This window comes from Mustelus asterias, chromosome 13 (assembly GCF_964213995.1).
Source record: "Mustelus asterias chromosome 13, sMusAst1.hap1.1, whole genome shotgun sequence".
In the NCBI taxonomy this organism is placed as follows: domain Eukaryota; kingdom Metazoa; phylum Chordata; class Chondrichthyes; order Carcharhiniformes; family Triakidae; genus Mustelus; species Mustelus asterias.
This window is the reverse complement of record NC_135813.1, coordinates 94,183,194-94,197,974: the sequence shown is the minus strand read 5'-3', so window position 1 is coordinate 94,197,974 and position 14,781 is coordinate 94,183,194. Positions and strand designations below refer to the sequence as shown.

The following is a 14,781-nucleotide window of genomic DNA, read 5'->3' as shown; positions in this document are numbered from 1 at the left end:
ATACATCAGATGGTGGGATATAAATTCAATAAGAATCTGGAAGTAAAAGTCTAATGATGACCATGAGCCTATTGTAGAGTGTCATTAAAAACCCATCTGGTTCATTAATACCCTTGAGGGAAGAAAATTTGCTGTCCTTGACTCCAGACCCACAGCAATGTCAGAAGTGGCCTATCAAACTGCTAACAGAAAATTGGATAAGGAATGAAACAGAATGGACTACGCAGCATCAACCAGGCATTAGAAACAACAACGTGAGTCTCACAGACTAGTCAAGCAACAGCCTGACACAGTCATACTGATGGAATCGTACCTTAGAAATAATGTCACCACTGTCCCACCAGCAGGACAGACTGAGAAGTTAGTGGCGATGGTCACCCTGGGATCCTCAACATCAACTCTGGACTCCATGAAGTCTCAACGCATGAGGTCAAACATGGCAAGGAAATTTCCTGCTGATTACACGTACCACCCCCTCCTCAGCTGATGAATCAATACTCCTCCACGTTAAACACCACTTGGAGGAAGCAAGAAGGGTGGCAAGGTCAAAGAATATACTCTGGGTGGGGGACTTGAGTATCAATCACACAAGAGGGCTTCGGAGCACCATTACAGATCAAACTGGCCGAGTTCTAAAGGACATAGATGCTAGATTGGGTCTGCAGAAGATGGTGGGAGAATGAAAAACAGGGGAAAAAATAATTGACCTCATTCTCACCAACCCATCTGCCGCATGACAGTATCAGTAGGGGTGAGAAATGCACGTGGACAGTCCTTGTGGAGATGAAGTCCCCCCATCGTGTTGTGTGGCACTACCATGGTACTAAATGGGATAGATTTCTATCAGATCTAGCAACTCAGGACTGGGCAACCATGAAGTGGCTTGCTAGGTCATTCCTGTGGCCGAATTGTCTGCAACGTCAGGGCCAGGCTTAACCCGCACTCTTATCATTACTACCAAAGCAGGGGACCAACCCTGGTTCAATGAAGAGGAGTGCAGGAAGACATGCCAGGAGCAATACCAGGCATACTTAAAAATTAGGTGTCAACCTAGTGAAGCTACAACACAGGACCACTTGCATGCCAAACAGCTTAAACAGCAAGCAATAGATAAGTGCTAAGCGATTCCACAACCAATGGATCAGATCATTGGAAGACTGCCACATCCAGTCATCAATGGTGGTGGACAATTAAACAAAGCAATGGATGAAGAGGCTCCACAATCCCCGTCCTCAATGATGAGGCAGTTCAGCACATCAGTGCAATGATAAGGCTGAAGCATTTACAACAATCTTCATCCAGAAGTGCTGAGTGGATGATCCACCTCAGCCTTCCTCAGGTAGTCCCCAGCATCACAGATGCCAGTTTCAGTCAATTTGGTTCATTCCATGTGATAATGAAAACGCTGAAGGCATCGGATACCACAAAGACTATAGGCCATGATAATATTTTGCAATAGTAGTGAAGACTTGTGCTCCAGGACCTGTTATGGCCCAAGTTAAGCTGTTCCAGGTCAGCTACAACACTGGCATCTGCCTGGCAGTGTGAAAAATTACCCAGGTATGTCCTGTACACAAAAAGCACAGCAAAATCAAACCTGACCAAGTATCACCCCATCTACTCTCAATGATCAGTAAAGTGATTGAAGGGGTCATCAACTGCGCTATCAAGTGGCACTTGCTTAGCCACAACCTGCTCATTGAAGCTCAGCTTGGATTCTGCCAGGCTCACTCAGCCCTGTGCTCATTATAGCCATGGTTCAAACATGGACAAAGCAGCTGAGTTCCAGAGGTGAGGTGAGAGTGACTGCCCTTGACATCAAGGCAGCATTCGACCAAGGAGCCCTAGCAAAACTGGAGTCAATGGGAATAAGGCAGAAAACTCTCTGCTAGTTGGAGTCATACTTAGTACAAAAGAAGACGGCTGTGGTGATTGGAGGTCAATTATCCTAGCTCCAGGACACATGCAAAGTTAATTTCTGCTTTGTTCAAGGATCTTGATGCAAATGCCACTGGCTTCTCTTCACCATTAGCCATTGCCTATTCCCACCTCGTAAGGTGATGTGTCGCAAGCCAGTTGCAACAGTAACTTTGGATCAAAGTGTGTAAGTACTTTTGACTTTAATAATGTCTCCTTAACTTGTATGGAAGACCCTCTCGCACTGATCCACCCACTTCCATGTCCTGTTTTTGCACAATAAGCATACAGGCTTGGGAATAGTTACTAGATTAGGAATAAACCTTCCATAATAGTTCAACAAGCCCAAAAACAATTGAGTGGATTTACCTTTTGAGGTGCAGATGCCTCAGTTATGGCTCTAACTTCTGAAGGTGATTGTGCAGTCACTTTGCATCTATGACGTGCCCCAAGTATTCAATAGATTTGAAGAATTCACATTTATCTTTCCATATTTGTAGCCCACAATCTTCTAGTCTCTGGAGTGTATCATCTAAATTTTGAAGATACCCTTCTTCATGCTTTCCACTAACTAATATATTATCTAAGTAGCACTGGACTCCTTCTAGTATGTTTAGAATTTGATCCATGGCACGTTGGAACAACAAAGCTGCGGATGTAATGCCAAATGGAAGTCTTTTATATCTGAAGAGCCCCTTATGTGTCACGATTGTCAAATACTGTTGCAAATCTGGATCCACATTTATCTGGACAGAACTGAAATTGCATTATCATCGTCGATTCTCCCATTATCAACATTTTTGGGGTTCCCATTGACCAGAAACTGAACTGGACTAGCCATATAAATACTGTACCTGAAGAGCAGGCTAGAGGCTTGTAATCCTGTGGCAAGTAACTTACCTCCTGACTCCCCAAAGCCTGTCCTCCACTTACAAGACACAAGTTAGGAATGTGATGGAATACTCGAGCTCAATGCCATCCATGACAAAACAGTCTGTTTGATGGCACCCCATCCATAAAACTTACTCCCTCTGCCACCAACACACAATGGCAGCCATGTGCACCATTTACAAGATGCACTGCAGGAACTCACAAAGACTCCTTCAACAGCACCTTCCAAACCCACAACTGCTACCATCTGGAAGGACAAGGGCAGCAGACATATAAGGACACCATCACTTGGAAGTTCTCCTCTAAGCCATTAACCATCCTGACTTGGAATTATATCGCTGTTCTTTCACTGTCGCTGGGCCAAAGTCCTGGAACTCCCTCCCTAACAACACTATAGGTGCACCTACACCACATGGACTGCAGCAGTTCAAGAAGGCAACTTACCACTACCTTTCCCAGGGCAATTAGAGATGGGCAATAAAGGCTGGCTCAGTCTGTTTGATGGCACTCCATCCATAAAACTTACTCCCTCTGCCACCAACACACAATGGCAGCCATGTGCACCATTTACAAGATGCACTGCAGGAACTCACAAAGACTCCTTAATATGTGGACATCAGCCAGTGATGCCCACATCGCATGAATGAATATATGTTAAAAAAAAATCTGAGATGGAACATAGATCAGTACAGCACAGAACAGGCCCTTCGGCCCACGATGTTGTGCCGAGCTTTATCTGAAACCAAGATCAAGCTATCCCACTCCCCATCATCCTGGTGTGCTCCATGTGCCTATCCAATAACCGCTTAAATGTTCCTAAAGTGTCTGACTCCACTATCACTGCAGGCAGTCCATTCCACACCCCAACCACTCTCTGTGTAAAGAACCTACCTCTGATATCCTTCCTGTATCTCCCACCACGAACCCTATAGTTATGCCCCCTCGTAGTAGCTCCATCCACCGGAGGAAATAGTCTTTGAACGTTCACTCTATCTATCCCCTTCATCATTTTATAAACCTCTATTAAGTCTCCCCTCAGCCTCCTCCGCTCCAGAGAGAACAGCCCTAGCTCCCTCAACCTTTCCTCATAGGACCTGCCCTCCAAACCAGGCAGCATCCTGGTAAATCTCCTCTGCACTCTTTCCAGCGCTTCCACATCCTTCCTATAGTGAGGTGACCAGAACTGCACACAATATTCCAAATGTGGTCTCACCAAGGTCCTGTACAGTTGCAGCATAACCCCACGGCTCTTAAACTCCAACCCCGTTTATAAAAGCTAACACACTATAGGCCTTCTTCACAGCTCTATCCACTTGAGTGGCAACCTTTAGAGATCTGTGGATATGAACCCCAAGATCCCTCTGTTCCTCCACAGTCTTCAGAACCCTACCTTTGACCCTGTAATCCACATTTAAATTAGTCCTACCAAAATGAATCACCTCACATTTATCAGGGTTAAACTCCATTTGCCATTTTTCAGCCCAGCTTTGCATCCTATCTATGTCTCTTTGCAGCCTACAACAGCCCTCCACCTCATCCACTACTCAACCAATCTTGGTGTCATCAGCAAATTTACTGATCCACTCTTCAGCCCCCTCCTCTAAGTCATTAATAAAAATCACAAAGAGCAGAGGACCAAGCACTGATCCCTGCGGCACTCCGCTAGCAACCTGCCTCCAATCCGAAAATTTTCCATCCACCACCACCCTCTGTCTTCGATCAGACGTGGAGATGCCGGCGTTGGACTGGGGTAAACACAGTAAGAAGTTTAACAACACCAGGTTAAAGTCCAACAGGTTTATTTGGTAGCAAAAGCCACACAAGCTTTCGGAGCTCTAAGCCCCTTCTTCAGGTGAGTGGGAATTCTGTTCACAAACAGAGCTTATAAAGACACAGACTCAATTTACATGAATAATGGTTGGAATGCGAATACTTACAACTAATCAAGTCTCTTGCAATTCGGCCAACGTTGTCTACCTGATACGCTGCAAGAAAGGATGTCCCGAGGTATGGTACATCGGGGAAACTATGCAGACGCTGCGACAACGGATGAATGAACACCGCTCGACAATCACCAGGCAAGACTGTTCTCTTCCTGTTGGGGAGCACTTCAGTGGTCACGGGCATTCGGCCTCTGATATTCGGGTAAGCGTTCTCCAAGGCGGCCTTCGCGACACACGACAGCGCAGAGTCGCTGAGCAGAAACTGATAGCCAAGTTCCGCACACACGAGGACGGCCTCAACCGGGATATTGGGTTCATGTCACACTATTTGTAACTCCCACAGTTGCGTGGACCTGCAGAGTTTCACTGGCTGTCTTGTCTGGAGACAATACACATCTTTTTAGCCTGTCTTGATGCTCTCTCCACTCACATTGTTTCGTCTCTTAAAGACTTGATTAGTTGTAAGTATTCGCATTCCAACCAATTTACCAACCACCGAAGTAAGACTAACCGGTCTATAATTACCAGGGTAATTTCTATTCCCTTTCTTAAACAGAGGAACAACATTCGCCATTCTCCAGTCCTCTGGCACCATCCCCATGGACAGCGAGGACCCAAAGATCAAAGCCAAAGGCTCTGCAATCTCATCCCTTGCCTCCCAAAGAATCCTAGGATACATTTCATCAGGCCCAGGGGACTTATCGATCTTCAGTTTATTCAAAACTGCCAGTACATCCTCCCTCCGAACATCTACTTCCTCCAGCCTATTAGCCTGTAACACCTTCTCTTCCTCAAAAACATGGGAAGATGGTACTTCAGTTTACTGTCTCATTGGAATGATGGCACCTCGACAATGTAAGTTTAAACTGTCATATATTTACAAATTTTACATACTTTCAAATTTACAATGCAAAGTTCAAATCTGCTACAGACTGGAATGATAATGCTCTGCTAAATTCATTATCTTCAGGAGCCAGACCAGGGATATATTGACTGCATACTTTAAATTAATAAAATCCTCCTAATCAGTAATTATATTACATTTCATGTCATAGGCACCCACAGAAGATTAATCTCAACAGTTTGGGTCATAAAAGGTTAATTATTCAAACTTATATTTTAAACATCAATTGCCGGTTACAGCCAATGTTGGTGTTTCTTCCCTGTATTTAAACTGAAATAGAAGTTTATTCTATTAATTCAGATAATCTAAATGTAATCCAAATACTAGTGAACTGATGTTATAGTGGATTGACTAACATTTGGCATCCAGCAAATTGACTCCATAATTCTAATCATACCACATTTTGTTGACTTGAACACTAGTTTGGTTTGTGAACAACCAAGATCCATAGCATTCTTATCAATATATAGTTCCCAATATTCAACAGAAAAAAGGCAAGATTTAGGAAGTGAAAAATAAATAATTGCAGTAAATTCACACACACCCCTCTAGGGTGAAAATTATTCAACTGCAAGCACCAAGATCCTTCATCTCGTAGACCATAACAAAAATCAAAGAAAAATGCAAATCATTAGCCCTTCAGACACTTCTCATGTAACTACAGAGTTGCAGAAGTGTGGACTTTCAAAAGGCAGAGAACAAGTATTTATATTCACTAGCTATGAATGGTCAATAATCTTAAAAACAAATTCACCTACAATCAAAATATACTGATTAACAAATACAAATTCTAAGCACATGTAATAAAACAATTACAGTTCAGATGAAATTTATCAGAATATAATTAAATTAGGGGTATCACCTGAAACTTCAATAAAACTTCTGTCAAAAACAAAGTACACAATCTCAAAATGACACAGTGCACAGTAGTGCTGAGATTGCACAGTTTAAAAATATGCAGAACAGGTAACATAATTATTGAGGAAAACAAGGAGGAAATACTTCTGAGAAGCAAAGTTAGAAACACATGAAAAGTTACCAGAGCACCTAGAATTCTACAGTTTGAGAGACACATTGCTGGCAGAGAATAGTTGTCATTATTTACCAATATAACAGTTAATGCTCTACAAAAATTATTCACCATGCAAAGCATTTTGTTGATATTTGGTCGGTTTCCTTGGACCTTTTAACAAATTTCCTCTTGAAAGTACTATTGAATCTGCTTCCCGTTTAGGCAATGCATTCCAAATCATAACTTGCTGAGTTAAAAAGCCATCCTCTCTCCTTGGCTTGTTTTGTCAATTAGCTTGTGTTCCCTCTGGTTACCATCCCTCCCATAAGAGAAAAAGTTTCTTTCCATCTGCTTTATCAAAATCCCTTTTCATTTCGAATACCTCGATAAATTCTCCCCTTAACTTTATCTACTCTAACAAGATTCTTTAGTCAATGTTCCCACTAAACTGCATTAATACATGGCCATGCAGCAGCCTTGTTCAGGCCTTGTTGTGTGATAAATACAATGCATGTGAGAATGCAGAAAAAGAAAATTAAAGGGACTGTGCACTGAAAAAGCTTGGCAGACAACAACTTAATTATAAAGGGAATATCATTGCCCATGTAACCTAATTCTCATCCCTTGAACTTTTCTAATAAATCGAAGTGTTTTCACTCCTCCACAGATCTTGGTCTCTCGCCATTAAAACAATATTCAATTTGTCTTTCTCAATCCAAAGAGGATGACCTCAATGGTTTTGTAATCTATTTACTGTTTATGTCCCAATGTAAATTCCTGATCCATGGAGTCTACTGTGCTTTCTAACTTGTTATCTTCAGACTTAGATATATGACTTTCTATTCCTCCATCCAAACCATTAGATACATAGCAAAAAGCAGAGACCCTCGCATAGATCACATTTCACAGCCCAGAGAATGATCGATGCCATGTGCATTCATATTTGGGCTAATGATCTGTGTTGAAACTTAGCAATATTCTGTGAAAGTCTATTTAACAACATCTATTGAGATAGAATCATAGAAACCCTACAGTGCAGAAAGAGGCCATTCGGCCCCTCGAGTCTGCACCGACCACAATCCCACCCAGGCCCTATCCCCGTATCCCTACATATTTACCCGCTAATCCCACTAACCTATGCATCTCGGGACACTAAGAGGCAATTTAGCATGGCCATTCAACCTAACCTGCATATCTTTGGGCTGTGGGAGGAAACCGGAGCGCCCAGAGGAAACCCATGCAGACATGGAGAGAATGTGCCAACTCCACACAGACAATGACCCAAGCTGGGAAACGAACCCAGGTCCCTGGAGATGATGTTCATGTCTTTCTCAAAAAAGTGCGCCAATGGAGAATAGGAATCCACTGGGCAGCACGGTGGCAGTGCCTAGCACTGCTGTCTCACAACGGCAGGGACTCGGGTTTGATTCCCAGCTTGGGTCACCGTCTGTGCGAAGTCTGCATTTTCTCCCCGTGTCTTTCCTCCGGGTGCTCCGATTTCCCCCCACTGTCCAAAAGATGTGCTGGTTATGCGCATTGGCCATGTTGAATTCTCCCTCAGTGTACTCGAACAGGAGCTGGAATGTGGCGACTAGGGGATTTTCAGTTACCTCAGGGTAGTGTTAATGTAAGCCTACATGTAACGCTAATAAAAAAAACTATGAATAAAAAGGAAATGGCAGACTTCCTAAATGAGTACAAGCTTTAAAAATAATTTATCATTCTAAGGATATGGGGATCACTAAGAAAACATTTATTGCCTTTTCCTAATTGTCCTAGAGAAGGTGGTCACCTCCTCCTCTTCAACTGCTGTAATTCTCAACAATAAAGGTAATTCTATTAGTTAGGAATTCCCAGGACTTTGATTCAGCAATGATGAACGAATGGTGACATATGTTCACATTAGGATGGTGTGTGACTTGGAACGAAGATGTTCCCATGCACATGTTGCCTTCCTCATTCTAGGTGGAGATCTTGTGTTTGATAGGTGCTGCCCAAGAGGCTCAGCAGCAGTACATCCTGTATATACACACTGCAGCCACAATTCAAAAGTGGAAGGACAAGGGGACTGTGCAATGAGGAAAGATCAATTACAATAGACCTATAATCTCTCGATTTTTAAAGAATGAGAGATTATGTCAATGAAACATAAATTTCTTCAAGGTCAAGACAGATGCTGAGAGGCGGTTTCAACTGGCTGGAGAGTCTCGAACTAGGGGGTCAGCCATTCAGAGCTGAGAAAATTTATTTTCAGAAAGTTGCGAATCTTTGGAATTATCTACTCCAGAGGGCTATGAGCTGATCATCCTTTAGATTTTGATATTTCATTGCCTGAAATCACACTCCAAAGATATTTTCCAGCCAAAGGCCTATTTTCTGGAAGTTTCTCTCACCACCAAAATGGCAGAGCCTGACTGGAGATCAGAGCCTTTTATTTAAAGAGTTAAGAGAACTTCGGATGAATTTGATGGAAAAAGAGAAAAGTTAATATGTGGGGTTACAAGGATAGGGCCTGGGTAAGATGCTCTATCATAGAGTCGGTGTAGACTTGATGGGCTGAATGGCTTCCTTCTGCACTGTATGGATTCTATCATTTCTATGAAGGCAATATATTATGAGTTGATTACACCATCAATCCGACACTATAATAGGAAACTACATCTAATGTTGAAGTCGTTTTATTATCTTTATCGTCCAAAGATGTGTTGGTTAGGTTGATTGGTCATGTTAAATTGCCTCTTAGTGTCAGGGGGATTAGTGAGGTAAATATGTGGACTTTGGGGGTATAGCCTGGGTGGGATTGTCATCAGTGCAGACTCCTTCGATACTGTAGGGATTCTATGATTATAGCTTGAAAGAAAAAGAACCTTGCATTTAGGTGGGACAGTAAGTTGCAATGAGGAAATAAGAACCTTACAAATAGATGTAGATCGGTTAGGAGAGTGGGCCAAAATGTGGCAGATGGAGTTTAACATGGATAAGTGTGAGGGCATGCATTTTGGTTGGAAAAATGGGAAAGCGAATTACCCAAACGGGGAGAGACTTCGGGGTGCTCCAGTGCAGAGGGATCTGGGTGCCCTCGTTCATGAGTCACAGAAACTAGCATGCAGGTACAGCAGATAATAGAGGTGGTGAATGGAATGTTGGGATTTATAGCTAAAGGAATAGAATATAAAAGGTAAGGAAGTATTGTTGCAACTATACAAGGCATTGGTGAGACTGCTCCTGGAGCATTGTGCACAGTTGTGGTCCCCTTATTTGAGGAAAGATGTAGTGACATTGGAGGCAGTTCAGAGGTGGTTCACTAGATTGATTCCAGAGATTAGGGGTTTGCCGTATGAAGAGAGATCGAACAGTTTAGGCCTATACTCTCTGGAATTTAGAAGAATGAGAGGAGATAAAATTGATGATTAACGGTATGGATAAAGTAGACGTGGAGTGGATGCTTCCTCTTGTGGGTCATTCTAGGTCGAGAGGTCATGGTCTTAGGATAAGAGGTAGCAAATTTAAAACAAAGTTGAGGAGAAACCACTTCTCCCAGCGTTGTGAATCTGTGGAATTTGCTACTCCAAAGTGGACGCTGGGACAGTGAGTAAACTTTGAGGAGTTAGACAAATTTTTTAATTGGTAATGGGTTGAAGGGTTATGGGAGAAGGCACAAAAATGAGGATGAGGAGCATATCAGCCATGATCGAATGGCAGAGCAGACTCGATGGGCCGAATGGCCGAATTCTGTTCCTATATTTTATGAACTTATAATTTATATAGTGCCTTTTATGATTTCAGAATAACCCAATGCACTTTATAGCCAATTAAGTACTTGGAAAGATAGTCACTGGTATATGGCTATTACAAGCATCGAAGTCAACACGTTTGACAATTTTAGATCTCCAATCAATAATTCCACTGTATAGTTAAGATCATATGGATGACATTGGGGTTTTGTAATTTATAAAAAGGTAAATTAAATATACAAGATACAACACTGTAAAACAATGAAAATCATACTGCTGCAGACTCTGCAATGGCTCAATTGGTTGAAAAGGCAGAGAGTTGGGCCTTCCTCGCTGGGAAGATCACAAATCGTGTGTGCTGAATGAAATAATCTCAGCTGAAGTACTGAAATACACTAAAATTGATCTCCAGAATCCTCAGTTAAAACTGTTTTACACAGAAGTGAGAGAGCAGTTAGGACCTCAGTTTAATGACTCATCTGAAAAACTGTTCCTCTGACAGTGCACTTCTGCCTTTAAACCATTACATCTTTAGTCACAGAAAAACTATGCTATTCGGACAATACAAATACACAGCCAGCTACATCTTGCAAGATATTCTCACCCTCATGTGTGGACATCAGGTGAGGGCAGTTTAATTCCAGCTGTGAATGTCCCATGGCCAACAACCAATGAACTCAGACAAAAGTATGCAACATTCTCAGAATCATAAGCCAGGCAGAGTAAATGCCTGCTGGGGACTGAAGAAAATTGATAAGGAAAAGTGGGAGAAAGAGATAAGTCCAAAGTTTGCATAACTTCAATAAACAAAAAAAGTGCACATAAGACAGTCTAATATAATCCATAGAAGACTTTACTGACAAACATTGCCAGTACAGTCCTTATCTCAAAGAACGTCTGCATCAAGGTCTGCCCAATGCAATTACTCCTCTGCAGCTGTCACTGTTCTGCCATGCACAAGGATTTAGATAAGGAGTGCTTGTCAGTGGGAGTGTGTTTTGGGAAATTTTTAATACACACAAAATCTCCAAATGACCCCGCTATAAGTCATGAGACATTTGCAGAGTTTGTGCCTGAATGCAAACATGAAACCATAAAATCTGGACCTTGGGAGATGAGCAGGGAAAGAAAATAATTTGTTCACTTATAATCTTGAGGTTCAGATGACGCAAGACAGCAAAGCTTAAGCAATTCAGAGTATTTGTCTAACAACAATCACACTGTCGTCACTTAATTGGAATGTGTACCTTCAGTTTTACATGGGCTTTAAATTCTGTTTTTACTTTGTGTCGGCAATGCTACTACAGATAATCATTGCACTTTGTATTCCTGATGTGAACCATTCCCATTTAAAGACTTGTTATTGTGACCGTCGCTGTAGTCCTAAATGTTGAATATTAGTTGTGCCAAAGTACTGAGTAGATGTTTCACAATAATAGGGAGTTGAGGCCAAGCCTACCTTGAATCACTTTTGCATCCTTTTAAGTCCCCTAGAAGAGTCCTAATGGCAGATTATCTGCTTACTTGATTGACAGTTGATTGGTGTCATGAGACAAAAAAGATAGCGATGAGGACCGTAAAAAGGTACTTCCGCTTTTAAACCATTACATCTTTAGTAACAGAAAAACTGCGCTATTCGGACAATACAAATACACAGCCAGCTACATCTTGCAAGATATTCTCACCCTCACCTATTTATTGCAATTTTCCTCTATACTCCATTAACCTTGCTTCATCCCCATTCCTGTTCATGCTCTTAACCTTACAACCTCCTTAGTTTTCCCCCAACCGGGGTCAAAGACCACTTCTGGACAAGAGCACAAAAGTCAGGACTGACACTCCAATGCAGTACTGAGGGAGTACTGCACTGTCAAAGGTAAAGTTTTTCAGATGAGTCATTAAACTGAGGTCCTAACTGCTCTCTCACTTCTGTGTAAAACAGCAATCTCCAACCTTTTTAAGTCCAAGATCACTTTTAGTATCAAAATGCAGCATGAGACCTACTCCTTAAAAATTCAACTTTACGAAAGCCCCCAAAAAGTACTTATGCATAACACTCACTCATCCTTAGTGCGGCACCTGTGCTTGCACACTATCAGTGAGTACTGTGATGTCTGGGTTGCAGTTTGAGATGGCCAGTCTCATACAGTTCAACAGATGGGCAACTGTGAGATGAGTACAATACTTGGACTTGATTTAAAGCCATCTCACAACCAAAGTAGGCCTTCACCTTGAGTGAACATGATGTCAGAAGAAGGTACTTTTCTCTGTTTACAAGTCCCCAAAGGTCTTTGTCCCTTGACATAGCTTTCAGCTCTATGTCAAGTCCACTGCTTTGTTCGAACACCTGCTGAAATTTTGCTGTCAGTTTTCCAATATCCATTTGAATAAAAGGATTTAAGACAAACAATGATTTATGCCATCTTGTCTAACTCTTGAAAGCATCGGTTGAATTCCTTTTCCAATTTGTTCAGATTGTCACAGAAATTGTTTGGATGGAACCCTTTCTGTTTTGACCTGTTGTTATATTTTCTCCAGATCTGGGAAGTGCTCAGTAATTTTGTTTTTCTTAAAACTGGGAGGACCACAGGTCCAGTTTCAACTTGAAAACAATCACTGCACTGATCATGTGTGACAAGTCTCTGTCCCTCCCCTGCAGTTCATGGTTCAGCTTATTCAATTTTGCTTTTATGTCTGCAAGAACCACCAAGCCCAGCAACCATGCATGATCTGACAGCTCACTGTACACCTCACTTCTTGATTTAAGAAAGGTGATAGTTTCAGGGAGCAGATCTAAAAATCTCTAGAAGACTTTTCCTCGACTTAACTACCTCACATCTGCATGAAGGATTGGCTCACTGTTGGTAACATCAAGCTTGAGTAATGATTTGAATAAACGACATTGCAGAACTCTGGCACAATGAGTTGACGATCCTGACAACTGTCATGACATGAGAAAAGTCAATAAATAACCTTGCTCACTAGCGCTTGTTGGTGGATGACAGTAGTAATTCAAGAGGAGAATTCAGGATCATTTCTGCAAAATCCAACAAAGCCTGTATTGACGGTGCACCATCGGTTGTGATTGAAACCAGTTTCTCGATCAGAATGTTTTTTTCAGTCACAAACTTTTCAAAACTTATAAACGATTGTCGACCCTGCAAGGTTGTCTTTAGAGGCTTGTACCAAAATTGGGAAAACTGTCTTACAGACTAATTAAGCAACCCAGACTATTATGTAAAGTTAAAGTGCATGGAATTACAGGTAGTGTCTTGAGATAGATAGAAAACTGGTTAGCAGACAGAAAACAAAGAGTTGGCATATATATTAATGATTTGGAAGAGGGAACTAAATGTATTATTTTCAAATTTACAGATGATACAAAGTTGGGTGAAAGGTGAGCTTTGAGGGGGATGCAGAGATGCTTCAGCGTGATTGGGACAGGCTCAGTGAGTGGGCATATGCATGACAGATGCAGTATAATGTGGATAAATGAGAGGTTATCTTCTCGGCCTTTTGGCTAAGATCAAGTGTAGTATGAAGAGGATGCTGCGCTTGGTTGAGGCCATTGGGTTGCATTTAAGCTTCATATTCATATGAAGCAATTTTTAAAAGCGGCATCTCAGCCTTTTGGCTGAGATGCAAATGAGATCAAGCCTTGGAGGAGGAAACCTGCAGCTACTCCAATCAGCTGGGCTCATGTAGATCAGGCCCAAGGCAGGTGTGAAGGCCCTGTCTTGTCAGCTTGGATCGGAAATGTCTCAACTTGTTGAGACTCTGAATTGGACTTGATTTGATTGAATTGGAAAAGTATAAAAAAAAGAGGTTATCTACTTAGGGAGTAAAAATAGGGAGGCAGATTATTTGAATAGGTGTAAATTGAGAGGTGGATACTCAAAGACCTGTGTGTCCACATGCATTAGTCGCTGAAAGTAAGCGCGTAGGTATAGCAGGCAGTAAAGAAGGCAAATGGTATGTTGGTCTTCATAGCAAGAGGATTTGAGTAGAGGAATAAAGATATTTTATTACAATTGTATACGGCATTGGTGAGGCCACACCCAGAGTATTGTGTGCAGTATTGGTGCCCTTATTTGAGGAAGATGTCCTTGCTATAGAGGGAATACAGCGAAGGTTTACCAGGCTGATTCCTGGGGAGAAACCAAGTAGGTTAGGATTATATTCGTTGGAGTTCAAGAGTGAGAGGGGATCTCAGAAACCTATAAAATGATAACAGGATTAGACAGGGTAGATTCAGAATGTTCCGAAAGGTGGAGGAGTCCAGATCTAGGGGTCATAGTTTGAGGATAAGGGGTAAACTTTATAGGACTGAGGTGAGGAGAAATTTCTCCACCCAGAAAGTGGTGAATCTGTGGAATTCAC

The 14,781-nt window shown here is 41.9% G+C and overlaps 1 protein-coding gene and 1 pseudogene across 1 annotated transcript in view; one reads left to right on the top strand and one right to left on the bottom strand.

Annotated features, from left to right (window-relative positions):
* Positions 1–14,781, bottom strand: part of fam222aa (family with sequence similarity 222 member Aa) — a 205,463-nt gene that overhangs the window by 121,004 nt on the left and 69,678 nt on the right. The gene's annotated exons all lie outside the window — the stretch shown is intronic.
* Positions 13,902–14,062, top strand: LOC144503262 (U2 spliceosomal RNA; annotated as a pseudogene).